Below are 13,364 nucleotides of genomic sequence, written 5' to 3'. Positions count from 1 at the left end.
CAGGCCCTGGGTTACATGGCATCCTGCATAATTTTAATTCCACATGCCAGGTTGCATATGAGGAAACTACAATGGTACCCAAGGAATGTATGGTCTCAACACAGTCACAGTCTAGAAACCATGATACAAATCATTCCATGCCTTCAAAAGGAATTCCTTTGGTGGGCTCAGGCCTGCCAGTCCAACAGAGGGTTGCCTTACAACAAACCAAAAACAAGGCAGACCATCACCACGGACGCCTCAGACCGAGGATGGGGAGCACACAGGGAGGACAAACATACCCAAGGCCTATGGTCTCAAGGGCAGCTAGGTATGCACATAAACCAAAAGGAGATGCTGGCAGTAAGGCATGCAATCGAGGCATTCAGACCCTTCCTCCAGCAAGGACACCTGTTAATACGGACAGACAACACCACGGTCATGTGGTACATAAACAAACAGGGAGGCACACATTCCTACCCTCTATGCCGGTTGGCTATGGATCTGTGGAACCTATACCTGAATCTCAACATCCAGCTGCAGGCCAAATTCGTACCAGGAAAAGAGAATACTCTAGCAGACAGCTTAAGCAGAACTACCATGGATACACACGAATGGATGCTGCATCCAGACATCTTCAAACTCATAACAAAGAAATGGGGAATCCCAGAGATAGATCTGTTCGCCTCCCCACTCAACCACCAACTGAAGAAATTCTGCTCAAGGACATACCACCCACAAGTCTGGAGGGTGGACACTCTCTCTTTCAGCTGGAAGGCCCTAACAGTATATGCTTTCCCACTTCTCCCATTGATGTACAAGGTTCTACTGAAGATCAGGGAGGAACAGCCAAAAGTTATACTAATAGTTCCGGACTGGCCAAGGCAGCATTGGTACCCGCTACTGAGAAGCATGTCTCAGGCACACCCATGGTCTCTTCCCCTATGGCCTCTTCTAACGCAGAACAATTTCAGGACCCTGCATCCCAACTTGAAAACACTGCAGCTAAATGCCTGGAAGATTCCTTAAAGCCCAACAACACCGTTTTATCTCCGAGGGTGAAGGACATTATCCTGGAGGCTCGCAGACCTTCCACAAGAAAGGCATACTCAGCTAAATGGAAGAGATTTCTCATTTGGAGCACATCAAAGGGCACAGATGCCACACTGGCAAACCTTGCACACATCCTAGAATACTTAGCAGAATTGTTCCACAATGGCCTGTCTTATTCATCCATTAAGATTCATGCTTCAGCAATTTCAGCAAAATACAATATGGATCCACCTATCTTCTCACACCCTCTTCTCAGACAATTTTTGAGAGGGATCAAAAATGTTAAACCTCCAAGAAGACCCCCCCTACCTGCATGGGATCTCAATTTTGTGCTGGAAAAACTAACACTACCTCCTTTTGAACCAGCAGCTTCAGCAGACCTCCAGTTTTTATCTTGGAAAACTGCATTCCTTCTGGCAATCACTTCAGCAAGAAGAGTATCTGAGTTACAGGCATTAATGGCAGTGCAGCCTTTTCTTATTTTTCACCAGGGTAGTGTCACTGAGAACCAATCCTACTTTCATGCCAAAGGTGGTGTCTAGGGTATCCTTGAACCAAGCTATTTACTTGCCTATGTTCTTCCCTAACCCACAGAACAAAGGGGAAAAACTTTTGCACACCTTGGATATACACAGACAACTACGCTACTATTTGGACAGAACTAAGACTAACAGAAAAACTGACCAACTTTTTGTAGCATATGCAACTGGAGTACAAGGAAGAGCAATTTCCAAACAGACAATCTCAAAATGGATAGGAAATTGCATTCATTTTTGCTACTCCTTTCATGGAAAGACAGTTCCTGAAAATATCATGCCTCACTCTACAAGGGCCACAGCCACCACTACAGCTTTCCTACGAGGGGTGGCTACCAAGGACATTTTAGAAGCTGCTACTTGGACCTCCGTGCATACATTTGCCAAGCATTACAATCTACCTTTATACTCCAGATCCCGAGCAGGGTTTGCAACTGCAGTACTGCAGGGGATCATAACTACACCATAATTCTCTTAGTACCTCCTCCCCCAGATTGGCTATGGTATTCTACCCATATGTTATGACTGCAGATGCATCCTTGAAGGACATAGTACAGTTTTGTACCTACCATAAATGTAGATGTCCGATAGGTATGCATCTGCAGTCAGGATTACCCACCCTCCTTCCCCTCTGTGGTATTCCTAGGGTGCTTACCCCTCTTTCAGCTAGCTGGGGGAATCTATTATGGTGTATTTGTTTGTTTATATATGTATATAATTTGCTAATGTTTAGAGCTTTTCAGCCTTCATCCAAATTTAGCCTTCCTAGAGGGCACCTGGCATCTGGGGCAAGAAACACTGAGGAAAATGGCGTCGGCTGATGCTTTTATACCCCAAGCCGCTCTGACGTCGGGGAAAAGGTGACATCAGCCGACGCCGGACCCAGACTTTGGAATCCGGCCGACCGAAGGGCTGCCTGAGGCAGGACAACCCATATGTTATGACTGCAGATGCATACCTATCGGACATCTACATTTATGGTAGGTACAAAACTGTACTTTACCAGTCCATACCTCCTATCTTGCCCATTAGGGCAGATTCACCAGAACATTGCAGGCCTCAAGTTTGACTGCATGGTTTCTCCAATTCCAATGATGGCTAGACATTCCAGACTTTCCTCCCTAGTTCGAAAAATCTTAGTCTCATTCCATAAACCCTTGACTAGGAAAATTTACAAAAGTAAATGGAAAAGGTTTTATTTTCAGGCTCATAAGAGAGAGGTTAGATCCTCTTACCACTCCACTTCCTGCTATTCTATATTTCCTTGCCTTGATTTTTCAAAGTGGGGCAGTTTTTTTCCACTATTAAAGTTCAGTTAGCAATCATCTCAGACTATCACATCAGAGTTGATGCTTTTCCTTTAGCATCATCCAAATTATGAAAGGCTTTTCTTAAGAGTACCTTTTTACTGAGACCTCCAATAAAGGACCCTACTCCACCTTGGGACCTTACTATGGTTTTGCAAACTTTAGTATATTCTCCCTTTGAACCTTCAGCTAAAGCAGATCTCGCATTTCTTTCCTCAAAGTCTTTTTTGGTGATTATTAGTTCTGCAAGATGAGTATCTGAACTCCAAGCACTATCTTTCAAACCACTGTATTTGTATTTTCACAAAGACTGAGTAACTTTATGAACAAACCCCTTTTTTTTTCTTTTACCAACAGTTTGTGAAGCTAAGTTCAGTCAAATGATCAATTTGCCAGTTTTCTTCCCCAGATTTGAAATTAAAGGAGAATACACCCTTAATCTTCTAGATTTACTTGGACAACTTTTTCACCTTCACACGATCAAAGAGTTTAGGAAAACTGATCAGTTTGTCTCCTTTACTAATAATGGAATGGGAAAACCCAGTTTCAAAAACTACACTGGCTAAATGGATAAGACTGTATCGCATGTGTTTATTCCTTGACGGGCATAACTTTACCAAGAAAACTGTAGGTCAGTGTGTGTATATACCTTTAAAAGGTTATCTGAGGGCTTGCACAACTGTATAAATACTGAGCACGTGCGATTCTGACTGCCATTTTGTAGTTGGCTTTTGAGATGTAATCATGTATGTAAACTCTGTTAAGAAGCTGGTTTATATTAATTATGCTGCTATCTGTCTTTGTGTTTGTATGTGTTAAAGCACTTGAATGAAACCCCAAGCCTTCTTGTTGTATGTATTAGAGATGAACGAGCGATATGGTGTCAGAAGCGGCATATCTAAAATGACATGAAGTCAGTAGAAGCTTAAACAAGGGGCATGAGGTCAGAAACAGTTTGGTTGAAATGACTTAAGGCACTTGTTAAGATGTTGATGGAATATAGATGAGTGTATCATCCCAAAATGTGCAAACTTCGCAAAATAGGTCAAACGAATTTCAGGTATTAAAACTTACTCAGCACTATTTCTTTTCTTATAATATGAAATGAGGCATACAGAACACTCCAAATAATGTTCACATAAACAGATAAGTATGATATTGATAAAATCAAATTACTACAGAAAGCTTTTGAAATAGTCAGAATTCCATAAAACAAACAAAATAAAGGGAAATGAGAGTATTTTGCAAAGCATATGTATTTTCTTATTAAGCAAAGATATCAGAGTTGTCAGAAGTGTATACATTGTTCACGTTTGTGCAGTGGTAAAGTAAAGCTTTGTCAAAGTACAGCCATTACAAGGCATATTTCACAAAGTGAAGCATTTTGAAGAGTTTATTGTGCATTTGAATGCTATTACAAGATCACAACACTTTATTTGTACATAATTACAAGGGCCATATTTTAAGTTTGTGTATATTTTGTGGGCATGGAAGATAGTTTTTGAAAACCCAGTGCACTTGTGTTTGGCAGTAATATTGCTGAGAACTGGGCAGTATTTGAGCAAGAGTAAGACATTTTCATATAGGCTGCATTTTATGATAAAGATGACTGTACAAAAGGCATTTATTCTGCTTAATTTATCCGAGTCAGAGGCCATAGAAAGGGAGCGTTTATTTGTGTATGCACCTGTTATCTGTACAGAAAAGGGGGAAAACTGTCATATTGTTGTACCGACTGAATCAAGGGAGGACCCAGAGTGCTTAAAACGTAATTGTAGAGAAATGTGTAACCCCCCAGACAAATGTTATGATGGAAAGGCACTTATTTTACCCAAGGGATCAAAACCTGGTGTAACTTTTGCAGCATATAAAACTGACTTAAGAAATAAAGCTAAAACATGCAGGCTTGGTAACTTGAGGGATGAGTTGAGAAAGGACAGACGTGTGTGGCATAAAAGATAATGCTGTGAGAAAGATTTTGCTTTGTGATAGTGACTTAACTTTGAATAAGGCCATTGAGATTTGTCCGATGTACGAGCTCACAGAAAAGCACGCAAGTATGCTTACAAATAATAGCTCTAGAAGGCACTGTGATAAAGCTCATGTTGATGGTATGCAGCATGCTAAGAGAAACGGGCCCAAGCACATGACAGCAACTGTAACCCCTGCAGCACTCACTGGTTAACCCCAGAACTTTCTAGCACATTCCAGACTTCGTACAGTCTGAGCGAAGCATGAGAGTGAGTTAGCAAACTCAAAGCATGGGCCACAACCCAGTTTAATTGCCAACTGTCGTAGTTGTGGCAGAAGCCATGAATCTAAAAGGGAAAAGTGTTTAGCTTTTGATCATCAATGCCACAAAAGGAATAAATGGAATCATTTCAATAGGTTTGTAAATCAAAAGGCCCATATTTTTAATAAGAGAACATTTTAAGAAACAAGTTGATCAGATAGACTGGCAATTCTACTCTTTTTTGATGGTGTGTCAGTGCTTCAATGAAACTGTCAGTGCAGTAGATTTAAGGGTAAAGAATGAATTATTTTGTAGTGTTCTGTTAAATGGTAAACCCATAGAGGTCAGAGCTGGCACAGGTTCCAAGTGCAATGTTATATCAGCAGAAACATATGCTAGAGCGCGTAAAGGTTAAAGGCTTGATTTGGCAAGGTGTGTGAAACTTGTTGCTTATGTAGGTGAAGAAATTCAAACTTAAGGCTCAGTAGTGCTTTCGTGTTGCTTCCAGCAGAGGGGAAGAAGCTGCAACTTATTTTGTGGTCAAGAGGCACGTCCAGTCTTTATGACTCAGAGACGTCTGTCGAGACACTCCACAACCACATCACTGTTACTTATTTCTTCCTCTTTCTACTCTAACTCTCAAACTGGATTTCTTTTGCTGAAACTCCTCTACCTTCCATATATGGCATGTTTAAACTTCTTGCTCTCTTTTTTGTATCTCCCCACTATGCTATTTTTATTTTCTATTTTTATGCTTACTGAAAATGAACTAGAACTATTTTTTTTTTTGGCTGTCAAAAAGGGAAAGAGAAGAAAAAAATTTTTTTTGCTGGCAATCAATTGTTTACTCATGTAATTATTCTCGTATTTAAATTTTCTCCTTGGGGACTATGCAATTATTTTTTGTAATTGCTGCTACTTGCGGATTATTTGTATAAATGTTTCTTTTTTCTGTCCTTGTTATTGTCTCTGAGCTTTTCTCCTTGGGCCTCTACTGAAAATGGACATATATCCAGTTAGACTAGCCCGGTCAACAAATGTAAAATAAATAAATAAAATAAATTACCAATCCATAGTCAGTTGTTAGTTCCATGCATCAAGAACAACAGATCAGTAAAAGCCAATTTGTTGAATAAGTGCTCATCTGAAAAGTCCTACTACAGAAGACCAGTAAACTGCTTAATCCATTGGGAGAGGGAGAAGTGGTAAGGATGGAAAGGTCCTAAGTTGATTATCGGATTGGTGTCATGAAGAGTAATGGTCCAGAGCCAAGATTGTACGTTGTAGAATCAGAAGGAGCAATCTTTAGGTGGAATCTGAAGCATTTGAGACCAGTGTCCAAGCCTATACCACAGCATATTGCATGTGAGAAAGACTGTCCATCTCAGACTGAGTTGGCTGGTGGTCCAATTAGAGGGAGTTCCAGAGGACAGTCCTGCTCCTATGATGAATCCAGAAGTAGTTGTGCACCTCATACTGTCCCTTTTGCTAAATTTGGTCCCAACTGTTATGTTAAGAGATATAGACTAATCTCTAAACTTTGCAACAGATATGAAGGAGCTTGGACTTGAACATTGTTTCGTTTCCAATGCATATCTGTCTCCAACATTGTTTTGCATAAAGGGCAATCTTTTTAAGAGGGTGTGTGTGTGTGTGTGTGTGTGTGTGTGTGTGCACCTTTAAAAAGCTATCCAAGGGCTTGCACAAGTGTATAAACATTGAACATGTGCGAGCCTGACTGCCATTTTGTAGTTGGCTATTGAGATGTAAGAGTGTATGTAAGCTCCGTCTGTTAACTAGTTAGTTAGTTTGTATTTAATGATGTGTTTGTATGTATTAAAGCATCTGAATGAAATCCCAAGCCTTCTTGTGTGTTAGAGACGAACAAGCGACAACCAAAGGCGCATTCAACCAGGTTAATGTCTACATTGGCTGCATTTTGTGCTAGAGCATCCACTGATGATATTTGTGCAGCTGCCACATGGTCAAATAACCAGACTTTCATTGCTCATTACAAGTTGCACATCCTCTCCAGAAATTGAGCTGTTTTTGGTTCCATGGTTCTCTGGAACATCCTTCCATGAATGCCACCCAAGGTTACTGTAGCTGGGGGCTCTGTCCCATTTGTTGAGGAAAATGAAAAGACATGAGATAAAGAAGTTGTGTACTCAACATAACGTTCCATCTGTGTTGTCCATTTTCCTTCTTCCTCAACTTCCCTCCTTCTCCCTGTCCATGTCTTTGGGAGAGACGTAACGGAATTGTTGATAGGAAACATAGTTCCTGTTTGAGCTCCTGATCTTTCAGCAATCCTTTTTGTGTCATACCATTGTTATATTTTCTGTTTGTAATGCATATAATAGAAGCAAACTTGATCTGAGGTATTACAGTGGTCAGAGGTATTGTGGGTAAGGGAGGAGCTCAAGAATGAGATCAGAACCCATTCATTGAGGACGAATTAAAATGGATAACACGAATGAAATGTTTGGTGGGTACATAACATGCATCTTAGCATAAAGAAAAAGAAGTTATTGCCTGTGATCTTAAAGTAATTGCTTTAATTTATTTTTTTTTATAATTATTCCCCTCCCAGTTGTGAAAAATAAATTGCCTGCTTTCAGAAAACATTAACTTTTAACCTTGAAGAGTGTACTGGCTTTGTATTACCATATAATCTGCTTTGTCTCTATGGAAATTTTTGAAGTTTGCAGGTAAGGACTACGTTTTTTTCTTAAAACATTTTTATTGCTAACGGAAACGTATAATGTTAAGTTGTCTATCTCGCCTTCATTCTTGCTGGATGGGTTCGGAGCCGACCTCGGCTCCGACTCGGCCACTCTAAAAGCTCGAGAGTTGGTTCCACCGGCTCGAGGCTCCCCTTATATCCCACAATGCTAGGCGAGAGTTATCCCAGATCTCGTTTGCCGCTACAGCTTCGAGGTTGGTTGCTTCTACCGGTTCCTGGTGAGTTTTAGCTTTTTCTATTAAAAGTTACTCTTTTTTCCCCCTTTTTCAGTTTAATTCTTCTTAAATTAGTATAGTTCATAGAACTTTATCCCCGACCCTAATTTTCCCTTTTCTTGTTTAAAAGAACCTTTGGTTCTTCCCTTGGGCCTTAGGCCTTCTCTTCCCTAGGGAGTGTTTGTGTAGTTTACTATAATTAGCTACAGTTTGTTGTACTTTATTTTTTTAGTATCTTTACTAAAATTGTTATTCTGACAGGGTATAACTGGTGTGTTTGAGTGTGTGTTTGTGTTCACCAGTTAGGCTATGTCAAAAGCAAAGGTCTCAGTTCAAGAAGTGTGATGCGTGCTGTCAGAAAATGTCTCTGACAGACGCTCACACTTCTTGTGTCTATTGTCTGGGGCCTTTGCACCTGCAGGACTCCTGTGCTGTTTGCCATGGCTTCAGCCCCAGGGTCCTGCAGGAAAGAAAAAACAAGCTAATTCTGAGAGGCTTGTTGAAGCCTGAGGATTCCCTGTCTGTCTCAACAGGGAAGCCCTCTAAGGCATCGAGGTCTTCGGCTCCGGCTTCTGAGCCGAGACCTCAGGTTGTTCAACCTTTGCCTTTATCGGCTCCGGCTGGAGCCGATAAGACTCAGTCCACAGTTTCTGTGGCTTCCTCGGCTCGGCGGAGCCGAGGTTATCGTACCCGTGTCGGCTCTGACAAGATCTTGAGCCGACAACCAGAAAGAGGTCTAGGTCACCTTCTCTTGGCTCCGTTCATTCGGCTCCAGGATCTCCCCTGCTGTCTGAACGGAGCCAAAGGTCTCATTCCTCTAGGTCATCGAGGCTTTCCGATCATGACCTTCAGAGGGTGGTGAGTCGACTACTTAAGTCCGAGGCACTAGCCCAGATGCTTCAGAGCCCGACTCATCAGTCGGTGCCTGCCCGGTCCATCAACTTTTCCTCCTTCGACTCTTTTGAGTTGGAGCCGGGTCGTCGGAACCGAGACTGTGGTCACCGAGCTGAGACAATTGTCTTCGGCGCCGTCGGCTCCGTTTTCTTCCATGGAGGAATCTCGGCGCCGGACTTCCCTCGTCGGCTCCGAGGGTGAGTGGCATCGGACCCTTGTCCGACCCCCTCTCCCTCTCGGTGCTTGGCGCTGGTGAGTTCGGCTCCGACATCGGCTTCGAGCCATCACTGTCGGTGCCGAGGGGTCCTTAGCTCTCGGGCGGGGACCTCTGGCTCTGCCTGACAGGGGTGCTTCGAGGTCATGCGGAGTGTGTTAGAGCCTGGCTCTACTCCACAGTCGGCTCCGTCAGCCCCTCCTTCTATGCTGCCTCCGGGTAAGTCGACTCACTCCCTCATCCCGGACCGCAGAGAGCCAGCTCCTCAGGAGCCCCTTTGGGATTTCATCCTCTTCGAGGCCTCTCCTGATTTGGCAGAAGAGCCCCTCGGAAGAGGAAGTGCAAGAGGAAACACATTGACTCACCTGAGTCTATCACATCGGACACAGATCTGGATGATTCTGAGGGTTCCCCGTTCCCCTTCTGAAGATGTCTCTTTGCAGACATTCTGGAGATCCTTAAACAGAGGGAAATTGGCCAGCCCTCAACCCCGGAGGACGAATCTGTGTATCTTGAGGCGTTTGGCTCGTCCTTCCACCTCCTGGGTGTCCCCCTTGACCCCCTCATGCAGGTGGTAGCTAAGAAGGCATGGGCGGCTCCTGATTCAGTGGACCCCACTCCCAGGAGACCCTCCAAATTCATCACAGCTCCATCAGACAAGCAATTTTTATCGAAAGGAGTTTCTGTGGATGCTATGGTGGTAGCTGCCGCCACAAAGAAGGAATTGGCTGATCCTTCAGTGCCTGTCCATCCACCTAACAAGGAATCTAGGTCCATGGACAGGTGCGGAAGCGGATGTTCTCCTCAGCGACATTTACCATGCGTTAGCTGAATTACCTGTGCCATTTCACTCGCCTTCAAAGGGACTTGGTCAAGGAAGCGAGTGAAATGTTGAAGGACCCTACTGCTGCGGGTTTCCAAGAGAAAATGAACACGCAGCTGGCTATCCTTAATTCCATTTCCAACTCCTCCATGCGCCTCCTCTCTTATGCGGCCGATGGAGCGAGCAGAGCCGCAGGGACAGGGTAGCCTTACGTAGGCACGCCTGGATGCGGCTATGCAACTTTGCGGAACCTTTCAAGGCGTCTTTCACGAACTCCCCTTTTGATGGATCATCTCTTTTTGGTCCTCAAGTGAAAGAAACCCTGACTAGGTGCGAGACTGATGGCAAGACCCTTTCTGCCGCCGGAGGCCGTTTTCGACTCCTTCTAGGCCTTACCCCAAAGGCCAGAAGGGTGGAAAGATGTGGTTCCGTAAACAATCTCAAGGGACTTCGCCTGGCGCACAGAGTCGGTTCCCGCCAGAGGCAGAGGGGAACAACAATGGTAGACGATCGCCCTAGAGGCAGAGGGGTCCGCAGAACCAGGGCAATCGAGAAACCTCCGATGAGCCCTTTCAGCATCCCTGAGGTGTTGCCCGACTGCCCATCTTCGGAGGCAGTCGGGGAAGATTGTCACTGTACCCAGAAGCCTGGCTATCCTTGACACAAGACAAATGGGTACAGTCCATCATTTCCGAAGGTTATTCTATCCCCTTTCTTCGTTTTCCAAATCAGTCAAAAAATCCCTTCCAGAGGTTCCACCCGCTCAAAGGGATATAGCAGCTTTGGAAATTTCAAAACTGCTTGCAAAAAGAGCTATTCAGCCAGTGCCAGCAGACCAACAAGGATCCGGAATCTACTCAAGGTTCTTTTTAGTTCCAAAGAAAACAGGGGACTGGAGACCAATTTTGGATCTCAGTATCTTGAACAGATCGGTCAAGAAAACAAGATTTCGGATGGTCACGCTGCAATCCATTCTTCCCCTATTGGGAAAAGGAAACTGGATGTGCTCTATAGACCTTCAGGACGCGTACTATCACATAAAAATGAACAGGCGCTCCAGAAGATTCCTCCGCTTCAGGCTGGGAACCAGTCATTTTCAATTCAGGGCCCTGCCCTTTGGTCTCACCACTGCCCCGGGTGTTTACCAAATGCATGGCAGTGGTAGCTTCTCACCTGAGGCGACAAGGATTCCAGGTGTTTCCATATTTGGACGACTGGCTCCTCACAGCTCCCACCAAGCATCTCCTTCTGATGGCCAGAGATTACACTTTTCGTCTGTCAAAAATTGGGTGTCTCAATAAATTGCGAAAAGTCTGTTTTGTCGCCTTGTCGTACTATTACCTACATAGGCAAATTTAGATACTGTAAACATGTCTGCAACACTAACGAACCAAAGGATATCAGACATTCAAAAATTGGTGTCACTACTTCTCAACAACAACAGAGCCAAAGCCAGGTTAGTTCTAAAGGTGTTGGGAATTATGGCATGACCATACCTCTCCTCCCATTGGCCAGATACCACATGCGGATCCTTCAGTGGATGCTCTTTCTCAATGGTCATACCAGGAACTTCCAATGTCTCACACCATTATGATCACGCAAGCGTGCAAAAGCATCTCATGTGGTGGATGTCTTCCCCAGCTCCTGTTGGGAGACCATTTGTTCCACCTCCTCCGGTTGCTACTCTGACAGCGGATGCCTCCCTGATCGGGTGGGGGCATTATCAGGGCAGGACAGTCCAGGGCACATAGCAACCAAATGAATGCCATTTGCACATAAATGTTCTGGAGATGAGAGCAGTGCTTTTAGCGTTGCAAGCCCTTCAAGACTCTCTTCCCTTGGGAGCGATTGCAATCCAGACAGACAATATGTCTGTAGTGTGGTACATCAACAAACAAAGGCGGAACCAGATCATACCCCTGTGTCGAGAAGCACTCAGACTGTGGCAATGGGCGATTTCTTCTCAGCGTTTTCTGATAGCTAGCGCACATCCCGGGAAGTCCAATCACATTGCGGACAAGTTGAGCAGAGCTATTCTTATGCCTCACGAGTGGTCTCTGAAAGACTCTGTAGTGAGAGAGATATTTCTCAAGTGGGGTCAGCCTTGCTGCGATCTTTTGCTACTCCCCAAAACAGCAAGTGCAGAGAATACTTCACTCTATTCCTTTACCAGGCCAACCCAGCAGGGGCGCACTAGTCCAAGTTTGGCCCGGGGACTTCTGTATGCATTTCCTCCTTTCCACTGATCTCTCAAGTAATACAGAAACCTATCGCTCAGAAGGCCTCATTGATCCTCATTCGTCCTTAGTGGCCTCGACAAGTGTGGTTCCGCTTTCTACATCGATTTCTTTTGGGCGACCGTGGAACCTGGACCTAGTTCAGATCTTTTTGATCCATCAGTCGGGTCAGCTTCATCGCTCCCTCCCTCTCTGAACCTCACTGCTTGGTTCCTCCACTTCCAACAGTAGCCAGGCTTCCTCAATTATCTCACTCTGTTAGAGATATTTTGATAGCTTCCCATAAATCTTCCACTCGAAAGATTTATTTGAGTAAGTGAAGCGCTTCTCATATTGGGCACAAGGAAAGGACATAGATCCTTTCACGCTTCCATCAACTAGTCCTTGATTTTCTTGCTGAACTCTTCCATGCAGGTTCATCTCCATCTACTCTTAAGGTTCAATTGGCGGCTATTTCTAATTTCCATGTGGGTATTTCTGAATCTGCCTAATGTCCCACAAACTCTGCAAAGCCTTTTTGAAAGGAGTTTTCTTCTCAGACCTCCTGTAAGAAATCCTCCTTCTCCTTGGGACCTAAATTTAGTTCTTGCTTCTTTGATTCTTTCTCCTTCGAACCTGCAGCTACATGTTCCGTAAAGCTATTATCAGGGAAAACTCTTTTTCTGGTGGCTATCACATCAGCTAGAAGAATTTCAGAACTTCAAGCACTCAGTTGTCGTTCTCCTTACCTTGTGTTCCATAAGGACAGAGTTTCCTTCTGAACTAACCCGTCCTTTTGCCTAAGGTGGTTTCAACATCAAATCTAAACCAATGCATTGACCTCCCTGTTTTTTTCCGGAGTATTCAAATAGGCCTGAACAGAAATTACACTTCCTGGATGTTCATCGGCAATTAAGATACTACTTGGACAGGGCGAAACTATTCAGAAAATCTGATCAGCTGTTTGTCTCCTATGCGGAAAGCAGAAAGGGACTTCCAGTTTCAAAGGTATCTTTATCCAGATGGCTAACCTCTCTGATTACCCTTGTTTATGAAATTAGACACCAAGAACTGCCTAATAAACCTAAAGCCCATTCCACCAGAGCTTTGGCTACTTCTCTAGCCTTCCAAGACAGACTGCCTATTGA

Source organism: Protopterus annectens, chromosome 2.part0 (genome assembly GCF_019279795.1).
Source record: "Protopterus annectens isolate FY-2018-M chromosome 2.part0, PAN1.0, whole genome shotgun sequence".
Taxonomy (NCBI): domain Eukaryota; kingdom Metazoa; phylum Chordata; order Ceratodontiformes; family Protopteridae; genus Protopterus; species Protopterus annectens.
This window is presented reverse-complemented; position numbering follows the sequence as displayed.